Here is a 24737-nt window from a genome sequence, read left to right on the forward strand (position 1 = left end):
ATACCAAAAGGATTGTATCCATTAATAAGTTGTGAAGAATTTAACCATAGATAATCTCTTGACCATCCCATTAAATAAGTGGAAGACTCATTAAATTGTGCTACATTACCCTGCCATAATGTTATATGCTTCCAATGCCAATAGAAAGTAACCCATCCAATAGTATTCAACATCCAGAAAACTGCTAAATAAAAAGCATCCCAGGCCGAGATATCGCAAGTACCACCCCGTCCCGGACCATCGCAAAGAAAACTATAACCAAAATCTTTTTTATCTGGCATTAACCTGGAACCACGCGCATCCAAAGCACCTTTAACTAGGATCAATGTAGTTGTATGCAAACCTAGAGCAATAGCATGATGAACCAAAAAGTCTCCAGGACCAATTGTTGAGAACAATGAATTATTATTATCATTAATAGCATTTAACCAACCGGGTAACCATATGCTCTTACCTGCATCGAATGATGGACCACTTGTTGAAGATAGGAGTATATCGAAACCATATAACGTCTTACCATGAGCAGATTGTATCCACTGAGCAAATATGGGCTCGATCAAGATTTGTTTTTCTGGAGTACCGAAAGCAAGCATAACATCATTATGGACATAAAGTCCCAAGGTATGGAAACCTAGTAATAAACTAACCCAACTAAGATGAGATATTATAGCTTCTTTCTGCTCCAACATTCTCGCCAATACATTATCCTTATTCTGTTCCGGATTATAATCCCTAATGAGGAATATAGCTCCATGAGCAAAGGCTCCTGTCATAATGAACCCGGCAATGTATTGATGATGAGTATATAATGCAGCTTGGGTGGTGAAGTCATGTGCTATGAATGCATAAGCGGGTAAAGAATACATGTGTTGAGCTACCAAGGAAGTTATAACCCCTAAAGAAGCTAAAGCAAGACCCAATTGAAAATGAAGAGAATTATTGATTGTGTTATAAAGACCCTTATGTCCGCGTCCTAATAGGCCTCCTGGAGGAACATGTGCCTCCAAAATATCTTCCATACTGTGACCAATCCCAAAGTTGGTTCTATACATATGACCAGCAATTGAAAAAACAAGTGCAATAGCTAAATGATGATGAGCCATATCAGTCAGCCATAAAATTTGAGTTTGTGGATGGAATCCTCCGAGAAAAGTTAGAATAGCAGTTCCCGCCCCTTGGGAGGTACCGAATAAGTGACTAATAGAATCATGATTTTGAGCATAGAGATTCCATTGACCTGTGAAAAGTGGTTCTAAACCTTCGGGATGCGGTAATACATCCAAAAAATTATCCCATCGGACATGCACTCCCCTTGATTCAGGAATAGCGACATGAACTAAATGCCCTGTCCAAGCTAGAGAACTGACTCCGAAGAGTCTTGACAAATGATGATTGAGACGGGATTTGGCATTTTTGAACCATGAAACACTTGGTCTCCATTTAGGTTGTAGATGTAACCTACCCGCTATTAAAAAGATGACAGAAAGAAATAGCAAGAAAAGAGCTCCAGCATAAAGATCTTCGTTAGTGCGTAAGCCAATGGTATACCACCACTGATAAACACTGGAATAAGCAATATTGATCGGACCGGGAGCACCTCCTCGGGTAAAGGCTTCTATAGCTGGTTGACCAAAATGAGGATCCCAAATTGCATGAGCAATGGGTCTTACATGTAAGGGATCGCGTACCCATGCTTCAAAATTGCCTTGCCAAGCCACATGGAACAAATTACCAGAGGTCCACAGAAAGATTATTGCCAACTGACCAAAGTGGGAAGCAAAATTTTATGATAAAGGCGTTCTTCGGTAATATCATCATGACTCTCAAAGTCATGTGCGGTCGCAATACCGAACCAAATACGACGAGTAGTTGGGTCCTCAGCCAAGCCTTGGCTGAACTTTGGAAATCTTGATGCCATATACTTTTCAAATCCTCCTAGCCTTTATCCTATTGCAATAATTCTTGCCAGGAAGAACGCCCGTGTTGTGACGATTCCACCCAGAAGGTAATGAGCTACTCCTACAGCACGTCCCTGTACAATGCTCAAGGCTCTGGGCTGGATAGCAGGAGCAACCTTCAATTTGTTATGGGCCCAAACAATAGATTCAATGAGTTCTTGCCAATACCCACGGCCGCTGAATAAGAACATTAAACTGAAGGCCCAAACAAAATGAGCACCTAAAAATAAAAGACCATATGCAGATAATGAAGAACCATAAGATTGGATCACTTGAGAGGCTTGTGCCCATAGAAAGTCACGGAGCCACCCGTTAATCGTAATGGAACTTTGTGCAAAGTTTCCTCCCGTAATATGAGTTACCACTCCCTGATCACTTATATTACCCCAAACATCGGACTGCATTTTCCAGCTGAAATGGAATATTACTACCGAAATTGCATTGTACATCCAGAATAAACCAAGGAAGACATGATCCCAGGCAGATACTTGACATGTTCCTCCTCTACCAGGTCCATCACAAGGAAAGCGAAAACCCAGATTTGCTTTATCAGGTATTAAACGGGAGCTACGGGCAAATAGAACACCTTTAAGTAGGATTAAAACAGTCACATGGATAGTAAATGCATGAATGTGATGTACCAAAAAATCCGCGGTTCCTAATGGAATTGGTAACAAAGCCACTTTGGAACCTACTGTCACCAAACCACCACCTCCCCAGGTTAAGCTGGTACTCGCTGTTGCACCAGGAGCTGTTGAACCAGGTGCTGAAGCATGAGTGTTTTGTATCCATTGCGCAAAGATAGGTTGTAATTGTATAGCAGTATCTGAGAACATATCTTGAGGACGTCCTAGAGCGCTCATAGTATCATTATGAATATACAGACCAAAACTATGGAAACCTAAGAATATACATACCCAGTTGAGGTGTAATACAATTGCATCACGATGTCTAAGAACGCGATCTAATAAATTGTTGTATTGAGTAGTCGGGTCATAATCTCTTACCATAAAAATCGAGCTGCATGTGCAGCAGCGCCAACTATGATAAACCCACCAATCCACATATGATGTGTGAACAGAGAGAGTTGGGTACCATAATCAGTAGCTAGGTATGGGTAGGGAGGCATCGAATACATGTGGTGAGCTACAACAATAGTTAAAGATCCTAACATAGCTAGGTTAACAGCTAGCTTAGCATGCCACGAGGTAGTTAAGATCTCGTAAAGACCTTTATGGCCCTCCCCCGTAAATGGACCTTTATGAGCTTCTAAAAGGTCCTTGAGATTATGGCCAATGCGCCAATTGGTCTTATACATATGACCGGCTATCAGGAAAAGAACTGCAATAGCCAAATGATGATGCATAGTATCGGTCAACCACAGACCCCCCGTTACTGGATTTAATCCTCCACGAAAAGTCAAAAAGTCTGAATATTCTTACCAATTCAGGGTTAAAAATGGGGTCACTCCCTTAGCAAAACTGGGATAAAGCTGAGCCAAAAGATCGCGATTGAAAATAAATTCATGAGGAAGTGGTATCTCTTTAGGATCCACTCCAGCGTCTAGAAGTTGGTTAATGGGTAGAGAGACATGTATTTGGTGTCCTGCCCAAGATAGAGATCCAAGTCCTAGTAATCCTGCTAAATGATGGTTCAACATGGATTCTACTTCCTGGAACCAAACCAATTTTGGGGCAGCTTTGTGATAATGGAACCAACCAGCAAAAAGCATTAACGCTGCAAAGATCAATGCACCAATTGCAGTGCAGTAAAGTTGTAATTCACTGGTTATTCCAGATGCTCGCCAAATCTGGAACCCATAGGTTATTTGTATCCCTCGAAAACCTCCACCTACATCCCCATTCAATATTTCTTGGCCTACTATTGGCCAAACTATTTGGGCACTGGGTTTGATGTGAGTGGGATCAGCCAGCCATGCTTCATAATTGGAGAAACGAGCGCCGTGATAGTACATCCCACTTTGCCAAATAAAGATGATGGCTAGTTGACCAAAATGAGCTTTAAAGACTTTGCGAGAAATATCTTCCAAATTATTAGTATGGATATCAAAATCGTGAGCATCAACATGTAAGTTCCAGATCCAAGTGGTAGTATCAGGACCTTTAGCTAGTGTCCTTGAGAAATGACCAGGTTTGACCCATTTTTCAAAAGATGTTTTTACAGTATCTCTATCCACTACGACCTTTACTTTCTTTACTTCTGGTTCCGGTGAACGAACGGTCATTGAATTCTCCTCTTTTCGTATGGGACTTAAATAATAAGAAACCTGCCAATAGCAATTAGTGAACTTACGAGAGATATATCTCAACTCGTTTCTCCCTTTATTTTCTAGTTTATGACTGGACCGACTATGATACGGGAGTCAATCTGAGGCAGGTGTTCAATTCTATTATGACATATCTTTGAGGTGCTCAATGGACCATGGGCTTTTTTCATGCAAAAAAGCCTTTTTTTTGTAATTTTAAAAAGCAACGGTGATTATTACACTACACCGTTTCTAGATGGATAAATAAATATATCTGTATATATGGATACATATATATATTTATTTATCCATCTATTGATACTCCTCTGTATGTCCCATATAAAAGGCCATCCATTATAAATCGTTATTCATGGATCATTAATGAAAAAAATATCCGGATGGATTTTACCCCTATTAAGAAGATCCATCAACAATCCAGAATCAGAAAAGGTATTCTTTTTATATTGTAAATATATTCCTATAAGATGTCGACGAAATAGAAATTTTTGGGAATATTCTGGAAAAATCCCATTGATTTCGAGTCAGATATTCAATAATGAAAACGATTTCCCAATAATAGAAACTCTCATTCTCCAAAGCGTCCTGTAATCTTTAACCAATTTTGTGCTTCGATGTAATTGCCCGGAGCAAGTGCTATAGCTTGTTCCCAATACTCAGCAGCTTGATCGAACCAAGCCTCCACAGTTTCAGGATCTCCCTGTCGAATGGCCTGTTCTCCTCGGTCGGGATAGGTAAACTTGGAAAATTTTTCTTCCCTCAGAACCGTACTTGAGAGTTTCCTACCTCATACGGCTCAATCCACTATTCTTTAGTCCTCTACCAAAATTTCCAAAGAATTGGAGATGATTCATTGGGAGTTCATATTAACCAAAGGACCAAAAGAAGTCAATGACATGAGTTTCTGATTTAACTTCCAATCAATTCAATGATCAGGTTCTATCTTTTCTCCTACCCTCAAAAAGATGAAGTATATCTATTTCTATACTTCAGATTGATTGTCCAAATCAAAGTCTTTTTGTAAGGTAACTATCTCAGTTCCATATAGAATTTTTGGAGAGTACTCTCTGGCTGGAGTACTTCACATCTTTAGGATCTGATGCTACACCGCTGCTCAATAGCTTAGTAGATCAACTCTATTACATAAGTTGATTCCTGATTCTTGTCAATGAGCAGATTTGATCGTATCAGCCCGAACCTTCTTTCAATAATTGATCTTTATGGTGCTTCCATCATCAATTGAATTTATTATCCATGGAATATTTAGGCTCTATCTATTCATATTCAGGCTCCTATGAGAGTTTTTTTCGCTACAGGTGATAAAATATCGTTACTTGGGACGGTGCATATGTAGAAAACCTTTTCTTTTGTCCTTACTCGTAGCAGTTATTAACTAAGTTATTCTATGGTACAGATAGTCGCACATAATGACAGATCAAGGTCATATTATTAAGAGCTTGTGGTAAGGATGGGTTTCGTTCTAATGCTTGGAAATAATATTCCAAAGCCTTCGGATGTTCCCCATTACTTGTATGCACAAGACCTATATTATATAGTATATAACTTCGATCATAAGGATCAGTTTCCAATCGCATAGCTTCATAATAATTTTGTAAAGCTTCCGCATATTCCCCTTCCGATTGAGCTGACATTCGTTACGGTCGTTCATTCCATTGAAATGATCTCCGCTTCAAAACCGTACATGAGATTCCCACCTCATACGGCTCCTCCTTTCTTTACAGTAGGTAATATGGGGAGTAATCCGTGGAATTGAAAAAAAAAAAAAAGATTCTGACCCAATATTATGAATTAACAGGGGCTAGTGTATTTCCAATGAATCTCTAGCCATCCTTCTTGCAAAGATTCTTTTCCAAATACCAAGGATCTTACTACTAGGAATGGAACCTCTAACAATTTCTTTGTTCTTAACGCCCTGTATTCTCCGGGGATTAATCACTTCAACAATCTCCGATGGTTCCATTATAAGGGTATCCGAAGTACAAACGAGATGGATGTTTGTTGTCCCAACCATTCTCACTACCCTTCAGAAAAGGGTAATGCATATGGGCTATAACGAAGCTTTTGTGTTGTCGATTTCCATACGTAGTGCTTTCTCCCCTCATGCGCGCCTATCAAATAGGTTCAACTATACAAGCAAGGCCTATTGCATAGGTGTAACCTTTCGCTCGGTACTAAAATCCTCAGGAGATGAAAGCATCTAAAGGTGCATTGACCGGGGATACACGACAGAAGGAATTGTTCTATCTCCAGAACTCACCTTCACTGAGCGTAAGTTTTATTTTACCCAATTTTTATTCCCAAATACCTTACCTTTTCTTTCCCCAAAAAAGAAGAACGTAAAAATATCAAATCACACCATCTCTGTAATAGGTAAATGCTTCTTTCTCCCCCGGAGCCATCGAGATTATTCGCAATAATATATCTGCTACAATTGTGAAGGTCTTATCAATAAAATTGTCATTTCTCTGAGATCTAGGCATAGTCAATTACAGATTTGATAATTTCCTTCATTCCCTTACGCAAATGATTCCATGAACGAAATTTTTTTCTGGTGCACAATACCATAAAATGGATTTCCTTACAATCGTAAATATGTTCTCATTCTATCTATTCCAATCTATTCCAATCTATTCTTTAAAATTAGAATAGATAGGGAATAAATTGAATAATTGTTCATTAGTAACATGAATAATAATGGAAAGAGGCTCGTATTGAAAGAATAATAGATTGGGTAAACTCGGGAAGTCCAGTTCGATTATGATCCGAACAAAGAAAGAGTTAAACGATCGAGCATTGCATAATGAGGATGAAATGCCTACCCAACAATTGTGTGCTTTATCCATATAGATAAAAGAATATCGGGAAAATATAGTCATCATGACACAGGATCATTGCCAAAGAATTAGTTCTTATACAATTGATAAGATGATCACTACAGATCTATATATTATCATAATATGGAATGGATCAGTTAATCTGTCTTAAATTCTTGATTAGGCGATCCGAATACGTCGGATTAACCGGGATGATTGAGGATTTCCTAAAATAAGAGGAAGTTGTAAAAAATGTCCTTTCGTCTTTCCGGGGGGGGGATTGAATCATTACCTTATTTATTATCTATTTATTTCCGAAAGATTGAACTATTCGTACTCGAACAAAAAGAATTCGTTTCTTAAGGAAGTTGCTATTGACTCATTTTATTAATTAGAACCAAGAGATCTCATAGGAAAGATGGCCGAGCGGTTCAAGGCGTAGCATTGGAACTGCTATGTAGGCTTCTGCTTACCGAGGGTTCGAATCCCTCTCTTTCCGTATCTTCGCCCTACTATCTATTTTCTTCTCATCCATTGTTTTTCCAATCTATTGAATCCCAATAGGACTATTTCCTAATTCCACGATCAATCTACCTCTATTTGTAATAGAGAAAATAGAACGAACATCGGTTCGTGGTATGGGAAAAGTAAAGACTATTTTAAGAAGTAATAAAAAAAAGTATCGCAGATAACAGGTAACGTACGTAAGGATTATAAAATGTCTCCTTCGGGGAAGGGAAAAAGAAGGGAGAAGAACATAATTTCCAGATGCCCAACAACCAACCCACCCCTCTCTTTCATTTCATTCTCGATTCAAGCTTGACGGGAATAATACTCTACGAACAACAATTCATTAATCTTCAAATTGATCCATTTACTATCTATTATTTGATTGATGAATCCTTTATATTGTAAGGAATGAAAAGTCAAATGATTTGGCAATTTATCCCTCTGGAACAGATCTATATTCTTCTTAATGATAGCTCTCAATCTTTGTTGATCTCTTATAGTAATCACATCTTGAGCTTTGCAAGGGTAACTTGGTATATCTACCGTATGGTCATTGACCCGGATATGTCCATGATTCACTAATTGTCTAGCTCCGGGAATGGTGGGAGCCATACCCAATCGAAAAAGAATATTATCCAAACGCATTTCAAGTAATTGCAATAGGACCTGACCCGTTGAGCCTTTGGCTCTTCTAGCAATACGAACATATTTTAGCAATTGTCGCTCCGTTAGTCCGTAATGAAAATGAAATTTCTGTTTTTCTTCTAGCCGGATACGATATTGAGATATTTTCCTGGAAGAAGACCGGTTCATAGAATCCTTTCTGTTTTTGGGTCTTTTACTAGTGAGACCTGGTAAAGTTTTCAGACGACGTATTATTTTTAAACGAGGTCCCCGATAACGGGACATAGAAACTCCTTATTCAATTAACAAATAGTGCTAGAAAGAAAAAAGAATAGTATAACCCGTATGACTTCTACTGGAATTCTTTTATATGGAAAACGAAGATCTTTCTCCAATTTGTTATTGATCCTAATAGCTCCAATCATTTCATTCATCCTGTTCCTAGTTGGGAGTAAATGATCATGGCACGACGGACCCGACGAACGATCGTAAGAGTATTCTCCATTCCATCTTGATCCTAACAAAACTTTGTGGATTATGGAAATGACAGGAACGGAACGGAAAAGAGCCAGCTATCGGGATCGAACCGATGACCATCGCATTACAAGTGCGATGCTCTAACCTCTGAGCTAAGCAGGCTCGATGGAATATCACTCCCCATTTCATTGGGTGATATCCATAGATTCCTTTGGAATCCTAACGATTATAGCGCGAATCAGATTCAATGACGCAATCCAGATTACGATTACAATGGAACATTGTTTGAATGTAGATTCTTTCAAGGGAAAGAAAGGAGAAGTAAGGGTCAATTGATATCGATCGTTTTACTCACTCTTCCAAATCGACTAGGGGAGGATAATAACATTGCATTTCAAATGGATAAATAATATAATGATTCCCAGTCATATTCGATTGGGGTAGAGATAGAGAAGGGGAGAGAAGGGGAGAGAAGGGGAGTAGGGGAGTAGGGGAGGATATTTCTCCCACCCAATATTGAGCAAATATCCAATGAATAATGCTGATGGATATTACATAATAGGATTAGATCAAGGTATGATCTTGTTCTTCGAGAAGGGGATATGGCGGAATTGGTAGACGCTACGGACTTGATCGAATTGAGCCTTGGTATGGAAACCTACCAAGTGATAGCTTCCAAATCCAGGGAACCCTGGGATATTTTGAATGGGTAATCCTGAGCCAAATCCGCTTCATGAAGACAATGTTTCTTCTCCTAAGATAGGAAGGGGATAGGTGCAGAGACTCAATGGAAGCTATTCTAACGAATGAATCTCATTTGGTCCAATACTGTAGTTATAGAACGATCTATTTACACCTCAAAAATGGAGAGAGATGTTATATAACATCAGACAAAACTGGCGATCAGAACTCGTTCCAAGCATTTTATTCATAAGATAGATGCCAGATTCGAGTTGAAGTACTTATTTGACATTAAGTAATCCAATTATGAACTTATCTACTCTAGATGGAGAATTGAATTATTTTTTGGAATAAATGGTTGGACGAGGATAAAGATAGAGTCCAATTCTACATGTCAATGTAAACAACAATGCAAATTGCAGTAGGAGGAAAATCCGTTGGCTTTATAGACCGTGAGGGTTCAAGTCCCTCTATCCCCACCCAGGTTCATTCCCGAATGGACTGATCTATTTCTTCAATTCCATTGGTTTGAATCCATTCTAATTTCTCGATTCTTTTACCTCACTATTTTTATTTTTTTTTCATGAAGAGAAGAAATTAGAACATGAATCTTTTCATCCATCTTTAGATATGACCAGTTGAGTTGATCTGTTAATAAGCTGATCATATGATCAATTGATTTTGTGATATATGATCTACATAGATTAAATCATTTTGAAATTATTCAATTGCAGTCCATTTTTATCATATTAGTGACTTCCAGATCGAAAATAATAAAGATCATTCTAAAAACTAGTAAAAATACCTTTTTACTTCTTTTTAGTTGACACAAGTTAAAACGCTGTACCAGGATGATCCACAGGGAAGAGCCGGGATAGCTCAGTTGGTAGAGCAGAGGACTGAAAATCCTCGTGCCACCAGTTCAAATCTGGTTCCTGGCAAGATGTAAATATCCATGTCTCCATATCCATCTATCTAAATCTATTCTATCTAGATGTATATCTACATACGGAGACACCCCGATCAAAATAGATAGATGGATAAATCTGTTCTCTCCCTCTTCTTTGCTCATATTGTCCCTCTCTGTCCATTCCAATTGAATCACGATACTCTGTACATATAAAAAAGTAGGATCGAGAACTCAGAAGTCAAGATTTGACGGTGGGACTGATAATTCGGCACTAGTCGGAATCTATTCATCCTATTCCATCCGAATCGAAATGGGATAGATTATCCCAATGATAGATCTATAATTGCAGAGTTGAAGTAGATCCAAACGTTGCAGAGGGTATCTCGAAAGTAGATTCGAATTGAGGTTCATGAGATTGATGTAATAACTTTTGACCATAGTTTCTAGTATGAATACTGGATCCAATATGATGATCCCTATGATTTATAGTGAAATATTTTATTCTTTCCTTGTTGGCGTTCGGGCCTCATATATCCATCGAACTATCTTTTCTTTCACGAAGTTTCGTTATAGCATCTATAATAGCCTCTGGTTCAGGTGGGCAATCTGGCGAATAGACATCCTCAAGAATTAACTTATCTACTTTGCGAACGGTACTATAATAATCTGTACCAAACATTTCTCTGTGATAGTACATGCTCCAGGGCAACTACATATTTTGGTTCCGGCATTTGAAATATCACTACAGAAGGAGCCTTTTTCATGGTCACAGTCCCCGCTGTTATAATGAGGTAAGCTCGTCTAGGTCCAGATCTTGGTACCGGACCGTAACGATCGGAGTCGAATCGCAAATCTATTAATGAAGCGAATTTGATGAAACCACAATTAATACTGTAAAGGAGCGTTCATAAACTGGAGAGTCTGGCCCAATTCGTTCGACAGATTGTTTGGGGTAGTTTAAAATATCTAGATTCAAAATTGTTTGATCGAGTAAAGGTAACTTCATAGGATTCATCATTGGCTTTATGTCATTTTGTACTTCCCTCCCCCACTCGGAAATTAAGGACCATTCCAATGTTCCTCTTCGCCATGCATGGACTGAACCAACGATGAAAATAAGCACGAGAATTGAAGCTCCTATAAATGCAGATATACCCTGTATACTAGAACTCATAGCCCATAGAGAAAGGGAGACTGTTCCAACATCAAGAACAACAAGAACTGGAGCGAACATATAATGATCTTAGATCGGATCCAAGTATCTTCCCATTGGTTCGATACTTGATTCGTAACTAGTAGTCCGGTTCTTGACCAATGGGAGCCAAAGCTCTGGAAATAAAGGATGCAAGAATAGGTAGGAATGAGACTATATATTAATGAAAATATCCAGCCAGAAAGTATTATATTAGGGAAATAGGAACATGAATATACTCCTTTGAAATAGATCAAATTCTTATATTTTTACGTCAACTTCTTCATTATTATCCCACCCACCATGAGTGGAAGACCAAAGGACCGAACAATAAATACAATCAATTCTAATTGATTCACATATTTTGTTTCGTCCATGGCTTATTATCAAATTAATTCAATGAAATGAAATGTTATTTGAATGTCTATTGAGAATATTTGACATGAATCAAGTATGAGAGAAAGAATGTAAATGGGTCCCAATCCCGAACTACCCAATTTTAGATCTGAGTCTATACTCATATTATAGAATGAATATGTTGATGATCTTTATCCAACATCCATGGCTGAATGGTTAAAGCGCCCAAATCATAATTGGCGAACTCGCGGGTTCAATTCCTGCTGGATGCAGGGGAACTGCACATATCCATTATTGATGGAATGGGAAGAAGTATTAAGAATAACACCAAACAATACAATTGAAGCATACCAAGCCTTTCAATAAAATGAATGAAAGGCTTGGTATGCTTCAATTAAGCAATACACGATAACAATCCATCAGAGTATTATCCACCTATTGAAATAGATTCAACAGCGGCTAGATCCAGAGGAAAGTTGTGAGCATTACGTTCGTGCATAACTTCCATACCTAAACTATGATATATCTATATAATTAAATTGGTATATGATCCGATATAATAATAGCTACAGGCTTTACGGGAAAAAAAAGGAGAAAAGGAGGGAAAAAATTTATGGATGAAGTGAAATATCCAGTACTTACGGAGAAAAGTATTCCTCTATTGGAAAGGAACCAATATACTTTTAACGTCGATTCGCAATCGAACAAAACAAAGATTAAAAATTGGATTGAAAATTTCTTCGATGTTAAAGTAATAGCTACGAATAGCTATCGCCTCCCTGAAAAAGGAGGAAAGAGAGTGTCAATGATAGGACATCCAATACGTTGTAAACGTGTGATTATTACACTTAGAACCGGTGATTCTATTCCACTCTTTTCAGAACAATAAGATTTCAAATTTGAAACTAAATGGCCATCCGTTCATATATAATTTTAACTCCGGATACACGCAATAGATCTGTATCAGGTTTCGATGGAAGAGTGCAGTTGGACCCGCAGAAGAAATTGACCTCTGGACAACATCATTGTGGGAAAGGTCGTAATGGAAGAGGAATTATTACCGCAAGACACAGGGGAGGGGGTCACAAGCGTCTGTATCGTCAAATTGATTTTCGACAGAATAAGGAACACATATCAGGAGAAATTGTAACCATAGAATACGACCCTAATAGAAGTGCATACATTTGCAAGGTGCATTACAAGAATGGCGATAAGATGTATATTCTGCATCCCAGAGGGGTCATGATTGGAGATACTATTCTTTTTGGTCCAAAAGCTCCTATATCAATAGGAAATGCCCTACCTCTGAGTGCGGTTTGAATTATTAATTTACGTGATTGGAAGCAACCGATTGGGTTTACAGCGAAACCTATAAATCTATCACTGATCCAACTAGGACATTTTTACGGGACGAACCCCAAAGGGAAACTAAGGATAAATGACATCAGGTGATTGGATTCAAAAATTGTTCATATCGGATCATTGGTTCCGAAGATATAATAATATGGAGAGGACCTTATTGTTTGTCTGAAGCATGAACAAAATGGGATAGAGGCACCCTCTAAAAAGACAAGTTACTCACATTTGATCTGATGGTCAGAGGCGGATTCGGAGCTGGACAGTGGTAGTAATTCCCAAAATAAAAAGATGGGGAGAGGAAGTAAAAAGAGAGAGAAGAGAAAAAGATGTTTAATATGTCTCCTACGTTATCCATAACATACGAAAGTATTAGCGTAATTTGATATAGTCATTCATTATGAATGCTACATAAAGAATATAAGCCAGATGATGGAATAGAGAGACCTAGGATGTAGAGAATCGGGACATATAGAATACAATAGATGCTCCTTCTCATCTCGATTATATTTATTCAATATATGTGAATATAATATACATCCAGAAAGCTGTATGCCCTGAGAGAGGCTTGTACAGTTTGGGAAGGGATTTTTATTCATCGGAATAAGAGTCTACTTCAACCAATATGCCCTTAGGCACGGCTATACACAACATAGAAATAACACTTGGAAAGGGTGGACAATTGGCTAGAGCGGCAGGTGCTGTAGCAGGACTGATCGCAAAAGAAGATCGATCGGCCACATTAAGATTACCATCTGGAGAAGTTCGTTTAATATCTGAGAACTGCTCAGCCACAATTGGACAAGTGGGTAATATCACTGCAAACAATAGAAGTTTCGGTAAAGCCGGAGCTAAACGTTGGTTGGGTAAGCGTTCTGAGGTAAGAGGAGTAGCTATGAACCCTGTAGACCATCCTCACAGAGGTGGGGAAGGAAGAACCCCAATTGGCAGGAAAAAACCTGTGACCCCCTGGGGCTATAGTGCACTTGGAAAGAAAAGTCGGAAGAGAAATAGATACAGTGATGCTTCAATCCTTCGTCGACGTGAGTAAGAATGGTTGGATATCCATAAAAAAAAAAAAGGAAAGAAAGGTAATTGATCATGGCACGTTCACTGAAAAAATCCTTTTGTGGCTAATCATTCATTGAGGAAAATTAAAAATCTAAACATAAAAGAAGAAAAGAAGATAATAGTTACTTGGTCCCGGGCATCCGTCATTGTACCCGCAATGATCGGTCATACAATTGCTGTTCATAATGGGAGGGAACATTTACCCATTTATGTAACAGATCGCATGGTAGACCACAAATTGGGGGAATTTGCACCTACCCTACTTTTTCAGGTACATGCAAGAAACGATAAGAAATCTCGTCGTTAATTGAGAAAGACTTGTCATTCATTAGGGAGCATGGATTCAATGGGAAATAATAGTCCAGGTCCATGTGACTGTTTTAATCCTACTTAAAGGTGTTCTATTTGCCCGTAGCTCCCGTTTAATACCTGATAAAGCGAATCTGGGTTTTCGCTTTCCTTGTGATGGACCTGGTAGAGGAGGAACATGTCAAGTATCTGCCTAGGATCATGTCTTCCTTGGTTTATTCTGGATGTACAATGCAATTTCGGTAGTAATATTCCATTTCAGCTGGAAAATGCAGTCCAATGTTTGGGGTAATATAAGTGGTCAGGGAGTGGTAACTCATATTCCGGGAGGAAACTTTGCACAAAGTTCCATTACGATTAACGGGTGGCTCCGTGACTTTCTATGGGCACAAGCCTCTCAAGTGATCCAATCTTATGGTTCTTCATTATCTGCATATGGTCTTTTATTTTTAGGTGCTCATTTTGTTTGGGCCTTCAGTTTAATGTTCTTATTCAGCGGCCGTGGGTATTGGCAAGAACTCATTGAATCTATTGTTTTGGCCCATAACAAATTGAAGGTTGCTCCTGCTATCCAGCCCAGAGCCTTGAGCATTGTACAGGGACGTGCTGTAGGAGTAGCTCATTACCTTCTGGGTGGAATCGTCACAACATGGGCGTTCTTCCTGGCAAGAATTATTGCAATAGGATAAAGGCTAGGAGGATTTGAAAAGTATATGGCATCAAGATTTCCAAATTTCAGCCAAGGCTTGGCTCAGGACCCAACTACTCGTCGTATTTGGTTCGGTATTACGACCGCACATGACTTTGAGAGTCATGATGATATTACCGAAGAACGCCTTTATCATAAAATTTTTGCTTCCCACTTTGGTCAGTTGGCAATAATCTTTCTGTGGACCTCTGGTAATTTTTCCATGTGGCTTGGCAAGGCAATTTTGAAGCATGGGTACGCGATCCCTTACATGTAAGACCCATTGCTCATGCAATTTGGGATCCTCATTTTGGTCAACCAGCTATAGAAGCCTTTACCCGAGGAGGTGCTCCCGGTCCGATCAATATTGCTTATTCTGGTGTTTATCAGTTGGTTTCAATAGAGTCACTCTGCTTACACAACATCCATACTAACAGCTGCTTTTTACCGGCCTCAGCCTATACCAATGCTGCTTCCTATCTGCACGACCTATACCAATGCGGTAACGGACTTCGAGCTCGGGCTCTTTTATTTCACTCGCCTACCCCTTCCATCAAAGGCAAGAGAGATAGATCTTTCCTTACCGATCTAATAACAAGGCAGGCACGAAACAACCTTCAAATTCTTCCTTACTTAAGCCATAGCTCCGACCTTCCATGCCTGACGAGATCTACTTATTCAAATGCTGAATCAACTGGATCGACACCCTTACCTCTGCATTGTCCTTAGAAACAAGAGCATATACTGGAACAGGAAGGGACACCTAGCGAGGTGGTAGTGGACGAATGATGGCAAAAAGGATGGTGCCTCCACCCCTGGTGCTGGTGGTTATGATGCTGACTCGGCTGCTTTTGATACTTGGTCAATTGAATCCGGGACTTATAGCTTCGCATCTCGATCTATTACTATATATGGATATGGATCAACTGGGGCTACTAGCTATCGAACTGAAACGGATGCTTGCTCCGATGCTGACCCGGATGCTTATGTTAGTGGTAGTGACTCTGCCTCTGTAGCCTTTGCATCTGCGCCTGGAATCGGATCTTTACCTGCAACCTTCCCCAGCCAAAAAGACAACATGCTTACACGGAGACTATAACACTATAGGTCACTCTTGCATACCATTCCCATTATAATGGAAAACGGGTGTCCTACCATTAATAAGCGTGCTACTGGCCTATAGACTATACGATGCACATGCCAGTCCTCACATTCGTTACTCGGGGAGTTGCGGGACAATACCCAAAGCGAGGTCCCACCTGGACCATAGTAAAAAATAAGAACCCACTACAGATTAACCAGCGGCAGAGCTAGTTCCGAATCCATAAGAAGTTGACCACCTAGTAGCGGAGGTATGAGGTTCAAAAGGCGGGTGCATTTGACTTGGTTGAATCCATTGATCCGGAACCGGGCAAACTCAATATCGAACCTTGGCATTTGCGGGGGAAACTAGGTCCCCTTCGACTGCGGGCGGAACTCGAGAAATTGGATTTGCCACAGCTAGCTCTGCTCGATCTCCAACTGAAAGCTCTACACTAGGATTATTCGGATCTGCTTGCTTTGATCCTGCTGCCTTAGCTGCTTTTGGTTCTGCCTGTGCCTCTAGCTAAGCAACTGAATCCGCACCTATCTTTGCTACGGATGGATAAACTACTCAATCTCGAAAGACAGAAGCACGACCACGATCACTAAGGTCAGGATCTGGCTTACGAAGGTATGAATCTACTAGTAGGACTTGGTTACATCTAGGCACGACAGAGCTTACAGAATGACATATCCAACAAGTGAATAAACCCTCCTCGATGGTCACCGTACAGGAAGGACATACAACCTTGGTCTAACAAACCTTGGTTAGGATCTTGGTTAGCAAAGGCCAGTACATGCCTAATTGATCTAATAATCTCCATGAAATTGAATCAGAAATAGTTCCTTCAGCCTCCGTCAATACTTCCAATTTCAATAGTTCCAGCCAGGGTCAATCACTCTACCTTCCTGTCATAACACCTTCCTAAAGCATTCTTACTTACCTTCTTCCCTCTCTTACTTATGCACCCATACTCTTACGCACCAACACTCTTATGCACCCACTTCCTCTCGCCCAACTCAGACTTACTCACTCACCCCTCACTCACTTGCTAATACAGAAACTTACCCACTTAGTGATTATTGAAATGGAATGATTGAGACATACATGCCACTTCCCATCGAGACGCTCACCCATCATCACTCAACACCCTCAATCAATCAGTCATAGCAAGGAAGACCAAGAAAGGGAGCTATCTTCATTGGTTCTGTCATTAATGGATGGAAGGAAAGCGAAGTTGTACTTCCATTCATAGAGTTACCCACTAACTATGACTAGCAGAAAATAGATTGATTATAAGTGGGCCGGCCGGGAAAGCAGAAGATAAGGAAGCTGGGGGGGTTATCGGTCAAGGGGAAATACAGTGGGGGAAATACATACTTGGGCATCAGGAAATACTGAAAACTTCATGGCATTGATTCTAGCCAGATGAACTAGGGCTATTAACTCTGATAACTCTGAAGCGTGAAAAGTCAATATGGGTGGGCCATTAACAGATTATCCATATTGAGACCGTGAGTGATACCTTTCTTTAGACCTTGAGACCGTGAGACCTTGAGACCGCATGACTAGCTGGAAAGATATTCATTATCGGCCGGAAAAAAAGATGGGAAAAATCTTAACTATTTATGTAATTACCCGCTCAGATCTTAGTGAATCTCCTTCCTTGTAACCCCATGTCCTGACCGTATAAATATATGAAGTGACGAGCACCGAGTCGATTGGTTCCCCTTAAGAGCACCTATCCTAATATTAGATGCTTTCGGGTTCACTTGCATGTGGTCGAGTTCGTGGGCATGTGAAGGACTGTGGTGGGCACCAAGGCTGTTAACGAGAGAGCGCATAGAGGACGACATTGTTGGTATGGTATTAGTAGGCAGAGGTGCAGCGGGCGAGATCTTCCGGTCATGAATTATATACGTAATATAACGGCGATTCGGTTTGAGTCTCAGGTTGGAAAGCATAGCTAGACAAAACACTTCATTCTCCTCTCCTTATCAGTCGAGCCCCCTGTCGGGTCCTTGCACTAGGAAGCGCAAGCCCCTCCGGGACCTTCCCTTACACAATACTGCTATTATATATGTAATTATGCATTTATGCATCTCGCCTATTAAACGTACGTACTTCGTCCAACCTACGAGGGCAGTACTTACTAGGAACAGACTCAATGATAAACGCCTTTGATAGAACACCTTGCATGAGAACTTGTATCGAGAAGGAAGCACTTCCGTATCAGCTTATAGCAGTTCTTAGAAAGATCTCCATACCCATTGAGAGGAATGAGCCCTATAGAGCTCTTATTTTACCATTAATACTGGGCTACTCCAATTAATCCAGGAAGTTCGGATCTAATCATCAGGTTTAATTCATTAAACGTTCGATCAATACGTTACGCCTTCTGTCTTAAAATAGGTCCGATACTTTATTCAGATCGAAATCCAGATGCACCAGTAACATATATAGTTCCAGGCGCAAATTCATATCCATGCCCGGGCCATCCAATAGCAGCATCTGAGCCAGTTTAAACAGCAGCTTAAGCAATTGATCCAGGGCCATGAGCAGGGGGTCAAGTATAGCCTGGTGCATCGAGTATCATAATCTAGGAAGCATTAGAAAGCAGGGTAATAAGAAGATTCTCTTTGTATTGACCCTAGAATTAAGGTGCGAAGCCGCCAGAGGAGAAAAAGGAGGGGCCGGGGGGCAAGGAAAATGGATAGTTTAATCGGTTGCTGGCCAGGTGAACAAGGCCCCACATTATCGTGGATTATGAACAGTGATCAAACAGGTCAAAGCACGCTTACATGGATTGTGACAAGGTAAGCTATCTGAAGTTGCTGAGCCCACGTCAAAATGGGATCGGTAATCCCGATGCAATGGAAGCTTCGACTCTGGTTGGTAGCGAGTGGACAGCAGCTCCGACCAATCAATATCCAGTGATGATATTGCACCTCTTATCTTACTAGGTCGAGTTGCTTAATGGAACGAGGTTAATCTATTAGTTGCTTCCCCCATATCCCTTAAGGTTTCCTGCGGCTGAATCGAGACCCGTCTAAGAAGTACTAAACACGATGGAAAGAAGATTCGGTTCTTGTGATTCCATTTACTCAGATCCCTAGTCAATCCTTTCTCTCAGATTCACTGATCGAGATGTGCTTCATTCGAGTTACGCACTATAATATTGATTTGGTCGTGGGGGATAAGCACTAAAATGGATTCGAACATGTTGGTAGTAGCAAATCCCCGAATATGAACTCGGTGATGTCAGTTATTACGTATATAGATAAGACTGGTGTTTATTGATTTGATCCAGTGAGTCTGTCATAAGTAATTGGTGACACAAACCCTCGAATGAAGTAGGAACAAACGAAGCATGAATCCATCCAACGACTGATGAAGCGGCTAATTGGTCCAATCCATTTCACTCAGGAGATAGTGAAACCAATTCTCGACATCGCATGTCTCTGCGTCACAACCAGGATTTGATTGATCACCCTTTTCCAAATAATATATATATTCCGCAGGATCAAATGTTTCTTTAGATGAATCTAATTTGATATGAACAATGAATTGGTCAAATGGGCGTGTTGAATCTGTAGCTAAGAGCACCTGTTCACCAGAAACAATAGTCCCGAAGCATTAAGATGTTTCTATTTGAGCGAGACAGAACGATTCATGGAGGAACTCAGCAACAATTTTGATTCTGTCCGTTCGAGCCACTTCATTACTCCAGTCAATCAAGAGGCCGGAGTTAATGCAGAACCTGTATCAGATTCACTAACATGGATCAAATGATGGATGTTCTTCGCTGCCCACTCCGAATGAACCGAGAAGGGCGCTTTCACCCCAGCCCGCAAGGGGTTATTTGAATGAGCGGTATACAAAGAACATAAGTCATCTCAAGCAGTCGAAGAGAAAGGTAATGAAGATGGCTTGCATGTAGCTAGTTATTGGAATAACCATTACGGATTAGGTGCTCCATTAATTCATCATGTTCGGATCGGGAACACCTTGGGCATAAGAATAACCCAATGTCGGTCGAACATAATCTTTTCTTGGTTCCGGAAGGGAAAGGCAGGAGAGCAACAACTACTTTCGGGGCCTTCGAAACCCTGGCGCATCAACAAGAGAGTGAAGTTAGATAGTTCCCACCATCCATATAGCTTTCATCTATCTAACTCTTTCTTTTCTTTTAGCCGTTGGTTTATTAGCTCTTAGTTCTTAGCATAGTTGCCTTAGTTGGCATAGTGATTTTATGCTCTTAGTGAGCTTAGTGGTCTCTTAGTTCGCTTAGTTTACATAGTGAGCATAGTTAGAGCTTAGTTCGTTTAGTGAGCATAGTGGGCATAGTGCTCTTAGTGGGCTCTTCTGAGTGAGCATAGTTTAGTTATTTAGCATAGTAGGCATAGTTAGCATAGTTCACATAGTTTTTCATAGTGATTGCTATAGTTTCCACTAACCACTCTATCTAGCCCATTTAGCTTCCGAGAATATAGCATATTTCGTAGTGAATAAGTCAGTAAGTAAACCATTCCCGTTAGCTCATCATGGTTTCCAGGTAGCATTGGCCTCAATTTAGCTTATTGATCCAGTTGTTAGCTTCGTTAGTTGAGTGGGCATAGTTTGCTTAGTTCACATAGTGAGTTCTATTGGTTCCACTATTCCCTATAGCCTGGCAAGCTTCCGAGAATATAGCCCATGTTCTTCGTTCATCAGTAAGTAAACCATTCCTGTTAGCTAATTCATTCATTCTTTTGTATTATATAAGTGAAAATGCACAATTAGCTTTCTTAGTTGTAATAGTTGGAATAGTTTCCTCTTTATTGGACTAGTGAATTTGATAATAGCTTAGAGCTGTGGTTTTATTGTCCCTCTATGCTCTTCTTTCTAGTTAAATAGCTGTAGTTTATTGGACAATTCTCTATCTTCTATCTCTACGTCTTTCAGGTAATGGGTATTGAACGGACAACCGTTAGCGATCAGTCAACCATGAGCGCGATTAACTGGTGACCATCTCCTTCCCTTCCTTGGCTCATAGTCTTTCAAGTGTCCTTTCTTTTGGTCGAAGGTTGGTAGCTAGTGGGACCTCAGCTCATTGGGCTCTTCTTAGTTGGCATAGTTAGCGTAGTTGGCATAGTGGGCCTTTAGCATCGTTAGTTCTTACCAATTAGCTAGTGCAGTTAGTTTAGCTCGTGTAGTTCTTGTTAGTTGGCTTCGTGTTAGTCCTTTAGTGGGTTCTTAGTAATTAGCTTAGTTGGCTTAGGTTGCTTGGTGAGCTTAGTTCGTCCTATTGGGAACACTATCCACTATAGCCCATTTAGCTTCCGAGAATATAGCCCATTTCGGAGTGAATCAGTAAGTAACCCTTTTCTGTTAGCTTCTTTCCAAACTGAACGGGAAAAAAGGAAAGGAACATGGTGACTACTTCGACTTAAACAAACTGAACGGAACACTGGGACTATAGAAACTTAGGGATAGGGTAGGGATTTGTCACTTGCGTAATGAGGACGTGGGGTTGGATAGAGAAGGTGAACTTGCTGCCTTGAGGAAGTGGGATATCGTTTTGACACTTCCACCATTAGGCTGTGGGAAAGCCAGAAGTACACTTGCATGAGACCCTGGGGGTGGTTAGGGAGTGGGGGTTGAACAGCCGACTGATAATGCCCTCCGGGAGCGAACAAACAAACAAACAAAGGTGGATCTGCTAATCAACCTATAGCTAGAGCAGAGCGCTAATAATAGAGCATAGCGTTCTAAGAAAGAAAGAGCTTTAGCCAATGGTTCGACGAACACTCAACGGAACGGAACTATGTTCCTCTTCTACCTAATGGTACAGGATGATACGGAACCATGTGAGTACTTAGACTAATGAACAATAAACGGGAGGGACGGAACACTGTTACGAAGCCATTCCCACTATGCTATACTATATACACTATTTCTATAAACTAAGAACATCCCCATATACTACCATACCAATCTACTAACAAAGCTAATGGTGAAATGGGAACCTGTTAAGAAGAGCGAAAGCAAATGATTCATTGGGCACTAATACCTTTAGATTATTGTGCTATTGAGACCGAAAGATAGAATGCCTTCTGGTTGGGGAATGAGAGCGAACAATTATGACTACGACTGCCTTGGTTTGCTTGGGTCCGATAGAGTTAATGCCGGGAAGAGAAGTCTGGTTGGGTCAGCGAACAAGAGGAGAGGAAGACTGCCTTTATGAGACTGCCTTTATGAGACTGCCTTTATGAATAGGAGAGAAAGATGTGAAAACCTCCGCCTCCTCTCCCTAGCGGTCGAGCCTGCTTGCGCATCCTCTCCTCTCCTCTCCCTTATGGTCGAGCACCCAAAGGTCCTTATCAGTCGATCCCCTTAAAGGGTCCTTATCAGTCGAGCAACTCAAGTTCCTCTCCTTATCAGTCGAGCCCCTGCTGGTCCTTGCTTTCCTAACGTCAAGCAAGCAATAAATTCCTCTCCTTAACAGTCGAGCCCCTACCAGTCCTCACCTTCGGAATGGTGAGCCCCTACCGGTCCTCTCCTCTCCCTCTCCTCTCCCTTATGGTCAAGCACCTAAAGGTCCTTAATAGTCGAGTACCTAAAGGTCCTATGGTCGAGTACCTCTCCTCTCCTTATCAGTCGATCCCCCTAAAGGGTCCTTATTAGTCGAGCGTGCTTACGCACCCTAAAGGTGATGGCGGCCTTAACAGTCGAGCCTGCTTACGCATCCTTATCAGTCGAGCCCCTGCCGGTCCTCCCATCCTCGATTTCATGGATGAATACACTTCGGATTCTTTCAAAGTATTGCTTGTGGAGTATGCGTTTATGCCTGATTAATCCACCCGTTGTTGATTGGAAAAACTCTCATCTCCTATATAAAATATTCCACATCCTTGTGCCATCAAAGATTGGGGGATCCCTTAGCTCGGTTCCAATCAGCGCACTGATCTGACTGAGGTGTAACGCAACAAGGAGAACTTGTGGTTACGCTCTTGCCAATCCTATAAAGCATCTTGGCTATCTGAATCATACAAACAAAGACTGCGCCAGGATTCTTGTCAATGAGCAGATTTGATCGTATCAGCCCGAACCTTCTTTTAATAATTGATCCTTATGGTGCTTCCATCATCAATTGAATTTATTATCCATGGAATATTTAGGCTCTATCTATTCATATTCGGGCTCCTATGAGAGTTTTTTTCGCCCCCTTTTTCCACCCGACTCTTTGGTCCTAAGAATGATTGTCCTTCTCCGACCCTTCCTGTCCAACTGGAGCGGACAGCTAATGTGTTCTCCACTGTGGGTATATGGTCGGTCTGTGACCCCTGGATGTCTTTGGCACCCTTCGGGTGATCTCGTAGTTCCTACGGAGTGGAGACAATGGGGTTGGTCCATGGCATGGCTTTTTTTTCCTAAGTTAAGAATGACTTGGTGAATGGCCTCATTTTATTAAAGGAGAGTAGGAGTCTTTAGCGCAGAAGAGGTGAGGAAGCATGTCCGGCCATCTTACTGAAGGTGATACTGATTAGTGTGGGTGTGATAGATAGCTTGGCATTGAGTTTGATAGGGAATGCCATGTAGAAGGTCAACACAATCAAGAGGAGACACATCGCAGACCATGGTATCATTAAAGGGACCAATAGCGAAAGTGATGACACAACGTTGGGACACCATGACGCAAGGGCCATCCTTATGGACCCATCCCAGTTGATAAGGCATTAGGTGAGGAGTGGTGGGGAGATCAAGCCTAATTGACACCAACAAGTCAAATCTCCTTGTGCTTCGGGACCCCATAATAGCAGCAAAGAATGTGCTAAACTATTAGCAGGAGTAGAAACTGCGGCAGTTAGGAAATTACAACCTTCCAGATAGGAACTGGCCAATCCGTGAGTATACCATGAAGTCACAAAGGTTGTACCCGTGAACCATCCACCTAAGGCAAAATAGGCACAAGGAAAGAGCAATAGACCGGACCAACCCACAAAAACGAAACGGTCTCTGCGTAGCCAGTCATCCACAGTATCAAATAAAGTTTTTTCTTCTTTAGAAGACTTTCCAAGGGCTATAGTCATAGTGATCCTCCTATTTCACTATTTCGACCATTTCCGAGCACCCTATATGATCAAAAGGTATACGATGAATTGGGGACAATTTTTCATCCATCATCCTTTCAAAAAAAAATAGGGTTCCGAAGATTCGTTGTTGTAACAAATATTTGAAACTGGACCGAACCGATTCAATATAGGTAAATGCATGATCGCTCGATCCCGAGTTTTCAGAGTTCCTATCTGATCCTCGAATCACCTATTGAATAACATCGATGGAACAATTTAAGGGGAGGGAAGTGCGCTTTCTGCCTTCCATTGACCAGATTCTATTCACAATATATATTCCATTCAATA

At 40.7% G+C, this 24737-nt stretch overlaps 3 non-coding genes across 3 annotated transcripts; 2 read left to right on the forward strand and 1 right to left on the reverse strand.

The window, feature by feature from the left end:
* Positions 1–7488: 7488 nt before the first annotated feature.
* TRNAS-GGA (transfer RNA serine (anticodon GGA)) lies at positions 7489–7575 on the forward strand. Its single transcript has one exon. It is a non-coding gene; the product is annotated as a tRNA-Ser (tRNA).
* A 1201-nt stretch (positions 7576–8776) lies between these two features.
* On the reverse strand, positions 8777–8849 carry TRNAT-UGU (transfer RNA threonine (anticodon UGU)). The gene has a single exon. It is a non-coding gene; the product is annotated as a tRNA-Thr (tRNA).
* A 1387-nt stretch (positions 8850–10236) lies between these two features.
* Positions 10237–10309, forward strand: TRNAF-GAA (transfer RNA phenylalanine (anticodon GAA)). The gene has a single exon. It is a non-coding gene; the product is annotated as a tRNA-Phe (tRNA).
* Positions 10310–24737: the final 14428 nt, after the last annotated feature.

This window comes from Pinus tabuliformis, chromosome X, assembly GCF_031772625.1.
Source record: "Pinus tabuliformis cultivar Carrire ecotype Pingquan chromosome X, CPIR1, whole genome shotgun sequence".
NCBI classification, from domain to species: Eukaryota; Viridiplantae; Streptophyta; class Pinopsida; order Pinales; family Pinaceae; genus Pinus; species Pinus tabuliformis.